The following is an 18,046-nucleotide window of genomic DNA, read 5'->3' as shown; positions in this document are numbered from 1 at the left end:
TTGAGTTGTCTGGTTTTCAGCTTGCTCCATAACTATGTTTGGTGACAAAACGATGGGCAGGCAGCAGCTCCCCATTGCCTTGTCCTGCCTGCTGTGCTTGGGTTTAAATAATCCAAGAAGTGCCAAGAAACCCAGTCAGGGAGACCAGGGTGTCACTGTCACCTGCTTTCCAGAGCAATGGCCTGAAACTCAGGAATCATAAGGTTTCTCTTCAGTTTTGCTGTGCCACACAGACTTCTTGCTACAATTACATTCTCAGTTGTGTTCAGGCTTTTCTAACTTTAATCTTACCTGGATATTAAGCAACTCCTCACTACTTCAGGAAAAACTAGTCCAGAGTTCCTGGAAGTGCTCAGCATTATCATAACTGTAATTAATTTGTACACAATGCACAATTTCAGCTGTGAAGTTACTTTTCCAAGGAACACTCTAAGGTGTTTGCTTTAACAACACTAATTTCTGCAGAAGCGATCAACTATCTGCAGTGATCCTGTTCCCTCCTGACTTATTCCTCTGTTAAAGACATTACTGTCTTGCAGGAAATCTTTACTTTCCAAGCATATACTACCCACCTCATATGTTTCAGTCATATTGATATCAGAAGCAAAACTCAAGTTTATGCCTAAAATAGGATGATCATGACCTGTTTGTACAGGCAAGATACCCTGACCACACAGAAACACCCCCCTTTGGCATAGGCTGGAAAAGGCAAACAGACTACAGCTGCCTTGTTTCTTTTAAAAATAGAATTGAATAAAGGTCTCCTTCTCAGGCAACTACTTAGTAAATTGGAGCATTTTGTGACCCACTCCTCCGGATTACCTGCTAACATCTCCATTTCATGCAGAAAGCTGCCTTGGGTTTGTTCAGTAAGGAATGAAATTCCCTCCTTCCCAGCAGGAAAAAGAAATAGTGGTATTCAGAGATTATCCAAAGTAAGGCACAAAGGAAGCCTGCAAGCACATACGGAGCCCTGGATGGCATTGCAGCCACACGTTTCACATACATTCCCTGTGGAGCCAGTTGGTACCAACACAGATTATTTTACTGCCCCTCCTTTTACCCATGTTGCTTTTTGGCAGGGGAGCATTGGAGAACATGTTCAGAGCAAGATGCCAGCTCCACATCAATAACAGTATCACAGCCTGTAACTGACTCTTTCTTACACAGCACAAGGCAGGAGAGATTCTACAAAACCAGACTAAACTGCAGAAATTGATCAAAAAACTATGAATATTCATTTATCCAGATGAGTAAACACCATTTATTTTGTCAAATGCACTTGTCAGTATATGCCAACTTTACCATTTTTGCAAGAAATAAGATGGCAGATGACTCAGGGCTTTTTTGCTTTCACCTATTTTCACCACGGAAATGGAGAGTACAGGTACATTACCATCCTTACAATAAACACATAGCAAACCTCATCTTAAAGTCCTGCCTTATAGTGCAACTACATATCTACCTGGACTGAGGTGCTTTCTGACTCATATTCTGAGGGGATCAGACATGTAGCAACTGTTTTAACAGGCCATGGAGCACAGGTCACTCTGCACTGTCTCTGTTGATGTGGATCTGAACTGGCTCAGGTCAGGCTGGGTTGGAGCACACAAAGAGCAACTCAAGTCTATCTCCACTGTTACTAAAACATGCCCTTGACTCCACACTGCTTGTAGAGAATCTTTCAACTCTATGCTGTTTAAGCTGTGACAAACTATTACCCCTTTGTAAAGGAGAAGCATTCTCAGGTGTAAGGAGGGCAAGACAAGAAGAGGAGAAGGAGTAAGGAAGAGACTGTGGCAAAGACAGGGAAGAAACGGAGGAGACAAGTTTTATAGAGAAGTAAAACACACAAGGAGACTGAGATCTGGGCCCAATGGAAGGCTCACTAAGACCATGTATATTCTGAAAATATAACTGGAGAGCTTTTTCTAACAAGTCTGATTCTAGATGGTGGCATCTTAATGGACAGGCTGGCAACTTGAAGGGACATCTGTCAGAGGCTCAGGTAACCAAGCAGACACAGAGGATTTCTGTAGAGTCTCTTAGGGAAGATGGAACTTTCTAGACTGTAGACGGCAAGAGGAGAAATTAAAAAGTGAGAGCCGAGGTGTGATAAAGAGACATTAGTAAGAGTGTAACAGAGTCTGAGGGGCAGAGTCACCATTGCTCACTGAAGACAGAAGTTAAAGGATTCAAGAGGTGAGGTACAGGAGTAGAATAAAGGCCAACAGCAAAGCTTTACTCTTAATCTGCAATGTGAAGTGGAATCCTGCATTCACCTTTTAACACATGTCAGTGGGAGTGGGTTTCTGAACAGCTTATCCCCTTCTTCACTACAACTCCCTGCTCCATCTGTAGCTGCACCAGCACCTGGCAAGCAAACGTAAGCTTTTGTGGATAAATCACTTGGACGCCAATGCAAGTAATTAACTTGTAATTTAAAAACACTTCATCCCATCCACTTTAACATAAGTCAGTCTGCGAGGCTGTGCCAGCTCTTGAAGATATCACGCTCCAGAGCAGTCTGAGGACAGATACAGAGGATAAACCAGACCTTTAAAAGTCTGCATTAAAGAAAACACTGCAAACAGCTGCCCCACCTTCGTGAAGTACTGAAGATTGCTTCTGCCACCTTGCTGTCTCTGCAAATGTGTTTCACTAATAAAAACCCTTCCCAAAGCAGTGTCAGCCTCAGCTGATATATGTTCACCTATTTTTTTCCCTAGCTATACACAATTAAGAAGTTAGAGAAGCAGCATCTGACTTCTCAGCTTAAGGACAAGTCACTTTTTCAATCTCCTCTGCCAAGGAAAATTGATCTCTGGTAAAGAGGAAAACAGTAAAGCTCATAAATCCCTGGCCCTACAGTTTCTAGGAGACAGAATAGGAATTGGAAATGAAAAAGTGTCTTACAAAAATCACAGGTCAACAACATGAATTACTGTGTTGCAACATCAATGGCTCATGGATTAAAAGAAACACCTATTCTTGCGCAGACCACAGTTAGCATCCTTGGTAACTATCATTGCGAAAAAAAGAAAATCACCCCTAATGGTCAAACTCTCATGACTTCCCTGTATTTAGTACGCCCTCCCCTCTCTCATGTTCACGTCATTTGTGCCTTCTTTCCATCTCCAGTACTTGCACCTTAGGGCCATCATCTAGTTTCTGTCAGTTTTACAGCTTTAAGGCAGAAATTTGGATCCTCATAGGAATGAGCAGATGCATACCCAGTAATGACTGTGAGACACTGCGTTCAATAACAAAACAGTCAGAAGGCAGCCTTTCTTGTGAGATGGATATAATTTATCTCATTTTGTGGAAACAGGGACACATGGGGGTTAGACAACTTGCCCAGGGCTTCAGTGAGACATCCTAAAGCCAGAAGTTGAACAGGGGAGCCCTGAGCTCTTGCTCCTTTACTCTAATCAATTAAATATTTTCCTTTTCAGGATTTATTTCCTCTTTCATAACTTATGACTCAGTTACTGTCTAAAGAGGGCATTATATACCGCTTCACCATGAGAGGCTAATTACTCCTTGCCACATGCTGTTGGGTATAACATGACCCAGTGCTACTGAGATAATCAGTCCATTGTCTCAGCATGTTAATTGAGACAAATGGTGTAATGAGTCATGTTTAGGTGTCTGCTTCGATGTTTCTTCTTTGTTTTCTGCTCCTGAGATTAATGCCTGCATTCCCTGGAGGTGACTGCTAATGTTCCTCCTCTCCGAACACTATAACTGTGTGTCCTTGTGCTATCTCATTTGCAAAATATTTTGCTTATTCAGATTTGCTATATTCAGAGTCTTTGGAGAATTCTTTTTCTATGCCAACTGCTTTTGAGGTTAAAAGCAAAGGAGAAGAATAGAATCAAAACAACAACTCCGCTTCCGCCTCCCTCCTTACACTTGAGTCTAAAACACAAACCCATAATTTATAAGCATCGCTGTTTGGGATTATGTTAAAATGATTTTATCAGCCAAATATTAGTCAGCTGTTAATCAAGGGCATTTCTGCTTGAGCTTTCTATATGGGAACCAGGGACCTTAGCTCACAGGAATATGGATGGAAAAATGCAAACAGTACCCCATCTCTCTGCAGTAGGGGCTGATATTTGCCATTCAGCATTGCTTCAGACAGATCTACTTCTCTGTTCCAAAAATCTCACCAAGGGGTAGAAAGGAAATAACCCTTACAGACCCCCGCAATTTTTCTCTACAGAGACTATACAACCCCACATATCATTTGAGAGCATTCAGCAGACATGGCTGAATTCCACAATTGCATATTGTTCCTCAGCTTACAATCAGTGGTTAGAGACAAACAACTAGTTCCCTCAAATCAAAATATTGTTTAATGTTAACAGCAGAAGCTAAACATAATATTAAAGCTAGAGGATTTTTAACATAGTGAAAGGCTTTGAAAGAATGCCTCCTATTCAGTGGAAATCAAATTCTTCCCCAAGACATTCACTATGAATTAAGCCAAAGTATGCACTGAAAAAAGAAATCTCATAGAGCTGCACTGTAACCATCCATGGTCATCCTCAGCATCAGTAAATCACTGCATTTTGGGCATGGCCACAAGGGAGTTCAGCAAGAGTTCTCTAAGGATTTAACAAAAGGGCGTAAGTCTGTGTATGGACAAAACTCCAAGCATGGCTAACAAAGTCAATACGGGTGAATTTATTGCTAAAGGCAGCAGTAAAAATAATGAAAAAATGGCTTTTTTGACAGCTTCTAAAAAAAATTACCATACTGGAGTCCGCAAGATCACATCTCACCAGAAACATCCATGTCTCTACCAATCCATCTGCAGCTGGGCTTTCCATGCTAATTAACCTTAACAAGGTGCCATTCCCCCTCCCTCCATGAGGCAAAATATACCAGATTTGAATAAAGACAGAAGCTGCCACTTGGGTGTCTCTGAGCTCACCCTAAGCACATGGTTTCAGTTATGCTCTTCATAACTGATTAAATTCCAAACTTGTTTGGATTTTGTTTCCAGCCTGGAAATACAACAAATACCATCACATTCAAAACAAGTTCTGATGAAGAAGTTTGTTTCCTGGTGAGTAAAGTGCCACCAAAATATTTGGCTAACACTAAAAAGAAAGGGGTTTCCCCTTTGTGCTGGGCTCACTAAAATGGAAAGGCAGCTTTGTGTTGTTTTAAGTGTTTAAATATGTCAGAAAGTTCAGTCTGAAACAAGAAGAAAACCTTTCCCCACCCCCTCCCCATTGCAGATTTCTGTAATTTCCATGTGACTGTTCAACCGGTCCTCCCACAGGGACATAAATACCTCAGGGAAGCTCTAAATAACCAGACATTACAAATATATTTTATTTGCAAGAATATTATTCAGCTGATGTTTTTATATAGAAGACTAGAGAGACTAAACCAGGCCATTAGCTGTATGAACAACCCAACTCAGTTTCAGTTTTGTCCCTATAGCCCTATTTCTGTTTTGTCCCCATGACACATCTCTCACTATACTAAACTAAAAGGTTGAATTGTGTTAACACATCAAACTCTGAGCCTTATTGTAGCTAGGGAAGAGCCAACATTAGTGTAATTGAACTTGAACTTTATAGTAGGTTAAAGTTAACACCTGCTATTTGATATGTGGAGTTTAATCTGTGTGGACAAGGAAATAGTTGGTCACCCTAATATACCCACTCCTTCCTCCAGCCACTCTGCCATGCTCAACAGGCTATAATATACCCAAACAGAGCTTTGCTACAGCATATTCAAATTCAGTTCACAAACCCTTGAGGACAGACAGAAAATACATTATTCCCATGTGTACAAACATGCTTTATGGCTTTTTGGCCAGGTATGCCCATTTAAGTCCTTTCCTTGCTGTCAAAACACAAAATTCCTGTTTATTATTTGAAGAACAATCAAACTACATGTTTTTTATTTTCCACTGAATTCATCTGACCCTGCATAATGGCTTCTTTAAAAAGACAGATGAATTAATCTCTTCACTTTGAGTCCTCTAGTATAAATGCAAACTGGGCAGATCAAAGACTAATTTCAAAGCCAAGGTCAACATTATTTTGAGAAAAGCAGAAGTTTAAGCTGTCTCCTCTTCACTGCTGCCCACCCCTCTCTTGCATCATCCCCTGCCCACCACAGCCCCACATCTGGTTATCAGACTTGAAAGTGCTGCAAAACCTCTGCAAGGACCAGTTGACATCCCAGCAGAGACCCACAGCAACAAGAGAGAACTTGTTCCCTTGGCAGCCCTTTAGATCCCCTCCTCTGCCTTTTTTCTTGGTTTTCAATGTAAAAGCAGTTCCCAAAAAAAAACAAAAGGTCCAGTGAATGACTTAATAAATTCTAGATTAAGTTTAAACTGTGCCATACAGTCAATTCAAACAGCTAGAAAGTATACATATATATATATATGAGTTATACATAATAGATATTTTTCAATTTCCAATATTGAAAATACACATTTATATATTCAATGGGCTCTCAGGATAAAGAGGTGAGGAAGGAAAAACAAAAAGTGTTTTAAAGATGGCAAAGCTCTACTACAGATTTCCAGAGAATCCATGGGGCATTGTGTTCCATACAGGGAGATGAATGAACGGGAACTGCACACAGGTGAATGTTATGGTGTGTGGTGTGGGAAGTGGAAGAAAAGGTGTTGGGTAATAGTGACAGAAGGAAACTAGAACCACAGAAAGGAAAAAAGGAAGAACAGATCACTCCTGTTGGAATCTAACCCTCAGCAGAGCTCTGCAGAGCAGATGCAGCAGTTCTCGTTGTGCAGACACAGGGCTGTGGTTTGTAATGGGAAGTTGCAGGGGGTTTGCACAGTGAGCTCTTTGTGGTGGGTTCTTTAACAGTCTTCTGTTCTTCCCTGCTTGTGGAGGCTGGAAGGGAGGCAGACAAAGATGGGAGAGACATTTCAGAGGGCTGAGATGGAATAACAGCAAAATAGGGATTTCACCATGGGCTGCAGTGACAAAAAACAAAGAGGTTTGAGGGCTTGAAAAGTTGAAATGGAGAATTCAAATTCAAGGCAAAATAACATTTTCTTTTAGGAGCTCAAACTGCTTACACTCCAGTTGTAGCTGTAAATGGACCCAGATAACCCCTACCCTGAGCACCCCTCCATCCTTTTGTGCTGACAGGCAGGACACTAAACTTAATTTATTTCCCAGTCCGCTGTTACCTCTGCTCTGAGGATGGCTGTGGACAGGTAAACCACACTGCCAACCTCTTCAAAGAAAATGCTTTCTCTTTCCTAACATTCAGAGCCCAAATTCCCAAACATAGCTGCACTTCTACACTTGTTCAATTCCTTTCATCTTTTTCAGATCTTATTTCAGTGAAATAGGAGAATAACAGAGGCCTAAAGGCTCTATTGCATGTGTTCGCCTTCAAGGAGAACTTTATGGAAATGGATAATCCTGCTACAGACCGCTGAGAGGTTGTTCAAGAAACTACACACACACCTCCTTACTGTGTTTAGGTTTTGCAACTGTTCAGATCCCATTATTTTTATCCTTGATAAATTCTGTAAGACATTTTGGCAGTAACAGCTAAACTCCGTTTCTTGCTCCCTTTAAAGCTTCTATGTTCTCCAGTGCCTTCTCCCAGATTACCATCTCTAAGTAAAAAACATTCAGAACACCTGAAAGAATAAAATCTGGAAATGATCAGGTGCATTGAGCACCAGGCCAAGAGCAGAGCCTCAAGTTCTGAAGTAGGGAGCCAGTTCGCTAGAGCCAGAGTCCCATCCTTTCATGCTGAGTCCTGAATTCTTACATGAAGACCTTCCTTCTTCAACCCCATCCTATTTGGACCCTACATGCCTTCGATTATTCTTTCCTTTCTGCAAGTAAAAAATGGCAAGCTGCATTCGTAATGAACATCAGATCTATCAAGAACTTCAGTCTTATGATCCTAAGATTTAATCAGCTTCACCAAATACTCAAAGGGGAATGTGGTTGTAGCTGGGCTTGCATCCTTATCTGGGTAGGAACAAACCCAGGTTCCAGTATAAGTTGGGGAGTGACCTATTAGAAAGCAGCGTAGGGCAAAGGGACCTGGGGGTCCTGGGGACAGCAGGATGACCATGAGCCAGCACTGGGCCCTTGTGGCCAGGAAGGCCAGTGGTAACTGGGGTGGATTAGAAGGGGGATGGTCAGTAGGTTGAAAGAGTTTCTCCTGCCCCTCTGCTCTGCCCTGGTGAGACCACACGTAGAACATTGTGTCCAGTTGTGGCCCCTCAGTTCAAGAAGGACAGGGAACTGCTGGAGAGAGTCCAGTGCAGGGCAACAAAGATAGAGTGGAGCATCTCCTGTGTGAGGAATGGCTGAGGGAGCTAGAGCTCTTTAGCTTGTATCCAACTAGGTATCTAAGTCTGGGCCAAGAATAAATAGGCAAACAATTGCTCAGATAATCCATCTGTTTAATCCATCCTGTCCCCAGTTAAAGTGCCTTGTTTTTTTTCTTTTACTTCCAATCCAGTTTCTTTTTCCACACCCTTCTCGCAGTTCCCTCCTGATTTCCTCTCATTCTTTCAAGTTCCCTCCCCAGGGAGCTGTGCCAGGCCATGGCAGTGACAGGACACATCCCCAGTTTGATGCCACCTGCTGTCCCATTAACAGCTCAGGTGCCCTCATGGATCTCCTGGACTCCAGCAAGACCCTGACCTGCTGCTTCCTTGAAGCAATGAGAATTTAAACAGCAGAAGCCTCCTATTTCATTAGACATCACAGTATTTTTTAAAAGGGATTGATGTCAGCTTGTACATGTGGCAATTGGAAAGACAATATTTGCACTCTGGGAACAGCAAAAACTGTTTCCTTTGCTTTGTAATTAGATCTTCAAGTTGGTCTAATCCATGTGCTGCATAAAAAGGCTCTCTCTCTTCAGCCACAGTCACTCCAGTTGAAAAGAGAGACTGTCAAATTGCCCTAAAAATTGCATTTTCGCTCATAGCTAAGCTCCAAGTCACTCTCAAGAAATTAGATGGTTCTAATTCTTCTCATTAAACCTTGCATGTCCACCTGAGCTCCCTGTGCCCTCCAAGCCCCAGCTTTGCAGCAGCCTGTTGAGTGGAACAGGAAAATCAAGGGGCCTGTGGGCATCTCCGTGTCTCCCACCCAAAGTGTGGACAGACATTCTGACCTCTTTCAAGAGCTACATTGAGGAGTGCTGCACAAAGACATGGCTAACAGGAGATGAGGGCTTTCTAAAGTTTTGTCCCATATTTTACTGGAAAAACATGCCTGTAAGCTCCAGCCTGAAAGAACTTGTTAGTTACAAGTTTACTGTGGAATACAGAAAACACACTGCACGAGCCAGTTCTCCCATTTTGTAAAAATAATCTCAGTATGAGGTCCACATGGACTCCATTCTCTCCTGGGCCATTTTCCCCCCCACACTGTGAACTAAACCAGATTTCTACCATTCTCCCAGCAGGGAACATTCCGTGATGTCTCTGCTCCACCACAGCACCATCCCATCAGAAACTGTACAGTCCTTATGCCTCATTTTGTTCTAACACACTTTCCTCATGGACCAGCTTATTTTCATCAGCAGAAGGAAGTCCTTGAGAGCAATTCTGCATTCAATTTCTTCAGTGGCAAATTTAGTTTGAGATAACCCACTCCACACCTCAATAAATTGTTTCTCAAGTCCTGTTTTTTTTATACCTTCAGTTGTAGCAATGCAATTATCGATTAGACTGCACTTTAAACTAGGTCTGTGAAGTGATCTGCAATTAACTAACTTAATATATGTAGCAGTACATAAATCTATACCACTTTTCTTTCTAATTTCCTCCCCACACACAACATCCCTGCATTGTCTTGCTGACCTAATTTAGAAAACCTCTGCTCCAAAAAAGTTTTTCAGTACAAGTGAGGACAAATTTAGCAGGATAGCAATGTGTGGAGCTAGGGACTCTTTTTATCATAAGGTTTCCTATGAGAAGAATCTTAACACCACATCATTAATTTGAAATTATCTTTACATTCTGAGTCACTTTGACAGGTTTTGTCTGGATGTACTATGTCCTGGGTTGGAGGCACATAGAATAATTACCTATTCCTCATTAAGAAGGCACAGAAATAAGAATGAGTACTTACATTTTGACTGTTTAACAGAAACAGTTTGAGAACTGCAACAATGAACCCAACCTCAGAGTACAAAATGTTCATAGTTTCCCCTAAAAATAACATGTCTGCTTTTCTCAGAAAAGCTGAAACTTCAATTAGAGAGGTGAAAACTTTCAGCTGAAATTCTCAAGTTCTACTTCAAAATGTAGAGGCCTTCCAAGAGGCATTTTCAAGTGCTTTCAAATTATTTGAGAAAATTGTTTCAGTGGAAAAGATATCTGACTAATGCCAGTAATTACACAATCTCTCATTAGAAAAATGCCACATCCGCCACGATCTTGTTTCTGCTTAGGAAAAAAAGTCATTGTGACAGATACAGTAGCAATGTATGTGGACATTAAAAATAAAAACAAAAACACCCAAAAACCCCCACAGCACACAACACCAATACCATCATTGGACAGATCAAGAGATCTAACAGCAACACTTGCTGCTATGCTGATGATGCAGAGGAAGAAGTATCACTGAAGACCCTTTTTACCTTCATCAAGAGGCTTTTGTAGACACCTCTTCATTGTCTACCCACACCATTCCATGAACAGATTTGTTAGGGGTACTCACCAAAAAATAAGTTTTTACTTGACTTATTTCCTATTCAAAATTTGAAAAAAAGTATCATAATAACTCAAGGGAGCACCTGCCAGCCAACCACATTATGGACTTAAGACAACAACAAATTTTACCTTCACCATTCATATCTTTAGTTGATTTCATCTGAAGTAAAACGAAGCTTAAAACACCCAAACCTGCTATGCTGTGTCACAATAAATTGATATCCATTGTACAGCAACAGCTGAGTAACAAGTTTTAGATCAGAAGCCAGGAAACTTGCTCCAAAAAGACAGGCTAAACAACTAACCAAACAGCGGGAGTTAAGTTGGGGGTTTGTTTTATTTTGAAAAAACTTAATGCAACTATTTAGCTTGCTTCAGATCTATGGAAAGGTGAGGCCGGTGAGCAGAACATCAAGAATTTCAGCACTGATTTAATCTCATTTCCAGCAGCCGGGGGGTTAGTGAAAAACATTCCCTTGTCCCCAGCTTGTCCCATCAGCTCAGAACCGTGAGACCAGAGAGCAAAACCAAGCATCGCTGCAGAAACCAGCCCAAAGGCTCTAAGAACCAGAGCAAATTAGTGCAAACGAAGGGAGGAACGGCTGCCAAAGCAAATCTGTGCAGTTGTTCTTGTCCAGCTTGGGGTGCCAAGAGAACAGGGTGGTGTTATGCCACAGCTTCGCACCATGTCAAGGGAAAAGATTAGCTCATCTTTCAGTGACAGACAGGAGCTTGGCCTGGGGTTTTTCACCAGCATCACCTTTCCCAAGGGAGAGAGAGTTTAAACCCTTGTCTGTCTCAAGCAATAAGTGTCAGTTATCAAATGCAAACCCTCTGCCTCCCAGTCAGCACTTCTCTGGAATGACAAGCAGCTGGAGGGGAAAAGCACAATAACCCATTGAGTCTAAGCAAGAGAAAGCTGTTTGCCACAGGGCAGAGTGTTACAGGTCCTTCTGAAGCTTAAGGAAAGGTAATTAGAGGTCTTGTGTAATCTGTTCCCCTCACGTTGGGGCTGTAATGGAAAAAGGACCTCCACAGCTCTTACAAGAAATGTGACATACTGCTAGAGAATCTCTTTACTTGAAACATACAGCATTTTCAGTGTAGTGCCCGGTCGTGAACACTACGCAAAATACTGACACTTCTGGATAACCTTTTCAGTACAGCGGCTTTGCAGTTTTTGTATTTCAAATACACATTACAGCTTACTCAATTTAAAGCTGCTTGCCATTAAAAAAGCTGAATGGCTTCCAGCCAAGTGAAATTCAGGTAGAAGACAAGCAAAGAACATTTGCCTGTGCTTACAATGGAGAATTAAACTTGGTTAACACAATTGTGACTATTTTGGTGAAGATACTGATGAAAAAAAAAGCCTGGATCAGAATCTCAGTCTGGAGCTATTAGAGTAAGCCTCTAAAATAAAGCTGCAAATTGATGTAAAAACAGACAAAAGGCGGTACCACCTCAAAAATCCCTGCCATAATCAAAGTTCATGAAAATTGACATTTAAGTTGTCCCAAAACAGGAAGATGTCAATCACAGTAGAAAAGGCAGTTTTCCAATGAAAACACTAAAAAAAACAGAGGTGACAAATGGATGAATGCAGCAAAGCCGAGGAAATCCATTTCAGAGAAATGGCTTATGGCTGCTAAAATTGCTTCATACCTGCCAGACACAACAGGTGGGGGGAAGACAGATGTGCTTCCTTAAATATGAAGGCAAAATGAAGAGGTACAAAAGAAAATAGGATTTTTGTTTTTTTAAGACAATGCACAAAGCTAGTGGCTTTCAGCATCTCCTGCAAAAGTACTATCGAAATGACAGATCCCTCTCAAGAGCTTTTAAACACATTGAAGTGACCACAAAGATGAAGGGAGTGGAGCATCTCCCGTGTGAGGAAAGGCTGAGGGAGCTGGGGCTCTGGAGCTGAAGAAGAGGAGACTGAGGGGTGACTCATTCATGTTTACAGATATCTAAAGAGTGAGTGTGGAGCCAGGCTCTTCTCGTTGACAACCAATGATAGGACAAGGGGTAATAGGTTCAAACTGGAACACAAAGGGTTCCACTTAAATTGGAGAAGAAAATTCTTCTCAGTGAGGGTGACAGACACTGGAACAGGCTGCCCAGGGAGCCTGTTGATGAGGATACGCACTCCTGACAGTTGTAACTTTGACCATTAATAAATTCCCAGGCTCTTCCACAGCCGAGTCCTTGCACTCCTCAGCCACACGACTTCATCCCCACTTCCCTCAGCACGTCCATCTCTGCCCTTTTAAAACCAACCCAGACTTTCTTTTGCTTCTCACATTATATCCCAAGCCAATGAGAAAATGAAATTGGTTGGAAACTTTACTGCAGAATGCACAAAAGCCTTTAAGTCCTCCATTCCCTAACTCAAACAATGGAATAAGAAAAGCCCTGTTGCTTCAAACACTGTAGGGGCAGTAATTCACAAAATTACAGCAGGGTATGAAGGTCAGTGAGGCAGCCAGACCTCCTCAGCTGGAATTCCTGACACACAGAAGCAATTGTCTATCTGAAACAAGTAGAAGAGAGTTTGAGGATTTCTTCCTCTTTCTGAGTAAACAGGGTCAAAACACCACATTCAAGAAAACCCCCAAGTCAGCAAAACAAGAAGTAATTGTGTTCTGCCAGGTCAAATACGGCCATAGGGAAAGGAGGAAAAGGCCTTTTGACCATGCAAAGAGAGAGCTGTCAAAGACAACTTTTATTCTATTGTGATGCTACTTCAGCACAACTGTATCCCCTGCATTTCTAGAGAGAGAAGAAATAGTAACAATAATTGCCAAAGAACTGAAGTTGAACAAACAAAATACCAATCAACTTCCTAAGAACTGGACTTCAGTAAACTTTTTATTTGATCCTCTGAACTTTCAGAGAGAAAAAAAATGGGAAAAAAAATCTTCTCAACTGAAGCTTTCTTGAGGACAGACTTTCAGTGCAGTCAAAATGCAAAGAGCATTTTAAATCCAAATACTTCACTTAACCTCAGAGACTCTGTTTCATCAGTAACTTGTAAACTCCTTCAGAAAGCGTAGTTTTGTATTTGAAACTTTGATAATAAATGAAGTCTCAAAACATTGTTTTGAAAGTAACAAGTGTTTTGTTTAGCAGGAGTTACATTAATATCTTCAGCTCTCCCCAGGTTTTGAATGTCTCCAGAGTAGGAGACGCCACAACCCCCCTGAGCAGCCTGGTCCAGTGCTCTGTCACCCTTACTGAGAAGAAGTTTCTTCTCAAATTTAAGTGGAACCTCTTGTGTTCCAGTTTGTACCCTTTGCCCCTTGTCCTATCACTGGTTGTCACCGAGAAGTGCCTGGCTCCGTCCTCCTGACACTCACCCTTTATATATCTGCAAACATGAACGAGTCCCCCCTCAGTCTCCTCTTGTCCAGCTCCAGAGCCCCAGCTCCCTCAGTCTTTCCTCACACGGGAGATGCTCCTGCTCCATGGAGGGATTGCACTGGATGAACTTTCAAGGTCCCTTCCAATCCCTAACATTCTGTGATTCTGTGAAATAAGATTCTGTTCTCAATACAGCTCAGCATTGAAATGAAGAGCCAGGATGATCAGAAAACATTTTCCATACACTAAAGACAATTCTGTAGCTGAAAAGCTGGTGGAATTTCATTACTGAAAAAAAAACCCACAGCTTTCAATCACTAGTACTTAGTTTAGGTTAAAAAAAAACTTTCTACATGCTGTCATAAAATCTTGATCTTCAGGAGCTGCAAGATGAATTTTTATTTTTCTTACAGAAAGTCAATTTAATCAGTGAGGCATAAAACCACCGAATTGCAGTACAGCATTAGCAAAAATTTAAATAGCAGCTTCTAGTATAGTGTCATTTCAGAAAGTAGTACTGCTTTCCTCCCAGGGGGCTGATATTTAAATATTTATAGAATCAAATGCAAATGACAGAAGATTTGCTTGACCTTCTCTCCCTGCCAGAGGACACAACTCTACTATGTGTCTTCTACTGTTTTAGCTGTGTTTCCTTTTAAGTGACACGATAATCAGGAATTTCTCCCATTGTCTTTTTTTTCGTGTTTGAGGCCAGCAGACCCACCAGCTTCATCAGATCATAGGCAGGGACCTTATTGATACCCTTAGTCTATGTTCCAATCCAAAACCAGAGGAGGTGCTACGCAGTAAAATCTATTAATGAAGCAACAGTTTTCTAGTAGTTTATTATGTCAGCTTTCCAACCACTCTCATTAGATCATGTTCTTACTGAAATCATAAGATGGAGTCACAACTCCTCAGCAAATCTTGCAATGTCATGTCAGCTAAGCTGATTTTGGATTAATTTAACAACAACTCGCTCTAAACAGGTTGGGAAAATAAGGATTGTTCAAACATCAAATGTAAGCCCAGAGCAGCTGTAGATACAGCCACTTCAAAATAAATTATTTCATTTTAAAGCACTGGAATACCAATTTAAACACAAAATGTAAGTTTTAGAAACACACCTTCCAAACTTCCTTGGTACCCCTGGGAATAAAAACCTTATCCTAAAAATTGAGACCAATTGAAACAAATTAAAACTGAAGTATTCAGCTGGCAAGACACAGAAGATGTTGAGCGAGCAATTCTTCTCTGCAGGAAAAGCTTTGGATTATCACTACAGGAAAGGAAATTTCACCACATAGGGGAGTTGTTGCTGCTTAAAGTAATTATCTCCAATAAACTGGCATGATTTGATGTCTTAGAGCATATTGAGTAAACAGCCCCTTACAAAATGAAGCTTTGTCTACATATAATGGCATAAATGATACAAAACCCCCTGTGTATCAGTGTGTTAACCCTTTCCATACAGGAGAGACACACAATCAGCTTCCTGCTGATACTAGTAAAAAAATAATGTACATAATCTGAGTTTCTTCCAAACACCTTTTTACCATTCAAAGCAGCAAATTAAGGCCCTAAGTCTCTTCAGGGCCCTGGACCTGCATTCAGAGAGTCCACTATTCCCTCCAGGCTAACTGGAGCTTTTATGGTTCAAGTCACAGCTATATATAGAAAAACTTGCCAATTTATTGTTCTTGAATAGCATAATCTTACAAGGCTCTAAGTATGTTTCTCATTAGAAGTCACATTTGAATTTCAGGGGGCAGTGGACGATGTTGTTTTGTTTCCTGTTTTATTTTTACAATCATTTCCAATTAGCTGTTTCTTAAATTGACTTCTATGTTTGATGTGTTCTGTATTTAAGCAGGACGGTATGTGTTGTAGCTTAGATGTCATTTCATATAACGCCCTTCTGGAAGAAATTCACATATCCCCTATCCACTCTTAATTCCAAACACAAGCAGAATACATTAATCAAGACCAGAGGCAAAAGAACCCAACACAAACTAACTGCTGCACTATGGAACACCCTGCACATAGAAGATGAGCTTTTCTTTCCTGACAGGCCTCAGAACTGGACTTTCAGCATGGCAGGCAGAACAGAGGGTTTCAAATGATGAAAGAACAAATCACAGCTTTCTCCCTCCCCCAAAAAAGATTAATGTAAATCACCTTGGGATTTATCTACATTAAAAGCTTCATATAAAATAATTGTTCTAAAAATACTTGCCAGCATTTGTCAAATGCTGTCTTTTGAACAGTTGACATCTCTATTAAAACCTCTCTCAATTAGTATTCCATTCAGCATTAGCGAATGGCAAGTGTCAAGCAGTCACAATAGAGTCCCAGCTGATGCAACTAAAAAAGAACCTAATGCAGATTCCAGACTTCAGATGCAGTTTTAAAACACTTTCCTCAGAGCCCAGCTTGTTATTTGCTGACAGATGCTTTTACAGACCTGCTAAATTCTGAAGCCAGCAAACAGTAATCGCCGAGGCAGAAGTTGCATCAGCAGAATCACAAAGCAGTGAGGAATAAGACTCCGTATTCTAAATGAAACTGGAGCACATTTGCCAATATCAACAGGTATCACACTATTGTTTCTTGGAGATTCATCTGCTTGTGTAAGCTGTCCCAGTTCTCTCTGGCAAAAAGGAAAAGCTGCTTTCAAATTTCACCTACATCAGCACCAATGGGGAGTAACACCACAAAAAAAGAATTAGTTCCAGTTTATATCAAGATTACTGAGGCTGAAGCCCTTGAAATTTCAATTTTCCAGTCCAGTGAAATGAAGACAGTAAATAATGCTTGCCTACCATAAGAGGGAATTGGGCTGACACGTTAACATTTGCACAATGTTCAAAAAGTTCAAGCTCAAATACATACATATTCTAAATTTGCCTCAAGTTCATTCTGTGCCCAATGCCCGTGATTTCCATCAGGTTACAGTGAAAGATGCTTGGTCAGCCTTTTTTTTTTTTCCTCTTTCCTTGAGCACACTGTATTTTCTCCTGCCGTGGCCAAATCAGCTTCCTTAGCACACAGCCCAACAGACACAGGTCTGCTCACCTGGCGGCAAATCCCCAGGCCAGGGCACCACTCAGTGGCCTGAATGTATCTTCATATAGGGAAAACAAGAAACCGCACAGAACTCAAGCTAACTTCATTTCCCTTCCCACTCACCAGCCTCCAAGAGCAAAGAAATTTTGCTTCAGACTTTTTAATTAAAGCTTCACTTAGTCAGCTAGATTGCATTAGCACTGACCTATCACACACCTGTAGAGCCAAGAACTGCAGATACAAACCACAGTAATGTGCCAAACGAGAAAGGGCAAGAAAGATGGTTGCTGCTGAGACTCAGGTCAAAGCAAACAGAAAAATTAAGTTGTATTCTCCAGTGTCAAAGCATTTCAGCACTATCGAGTCCCCTTCACTAGGGGAGGTTGAGGTTGGGTTTGGGAACAATTTCTTCCCCAAAGGGCTGTGGGGCATTGGAACAGGCTGCCCAGGGCAGTGCTGGAGTCACCATCCCTGGAGGGGTTGGACAGATGCAGAGATGGGGTTCTCAGGGACATGGGGCAGTGCCAGGGGTGGGTTGATGGTTGGACCCAATCTTAAAGGTCTTTTCCAAAGATGATTCTATGAAATGCAGAAAGGAATGGGACTCCAGACATTTACATAAATAAATTTAAGAAAACTAAAACCCTACATGACACAAAAGCACATTCAAAAATGTAATGTTCTTTGTAATAACTGTAGCATTGAACACTGCCATAGGCTGTTGTTGAAATTCCCCATTAATGCGTCAGTTTACCTCTTCAAAATTATAGATGTGCTTTAGCTTTACCTGCATTTCTGTGCATTACCTAAACATTCCAGTCTTGGTACCAAGTTGCTGACCACCTGTGCTCCAACGAGATCCCAGTTCCATGTTACCTCGTCTGACCAGTTACAGTATTTTCAGAACCC

This window comes from Columba livia, chromosome 19, assembly GCF_036013475.1.
Source record: "Columba livia isolate bColLiv1 breed racing homer chromosome 19, bColLiv1.pat.W.v2, whole genome shotgun sequence".
Lineage (NCBI taxonomy): Eukaryota > Metazoa > Chordata > Aves > Columbiformes > Columbidae > Columba > Columba livia.
Note: the sequence above shows the minus strand (reverse complement) of the source record.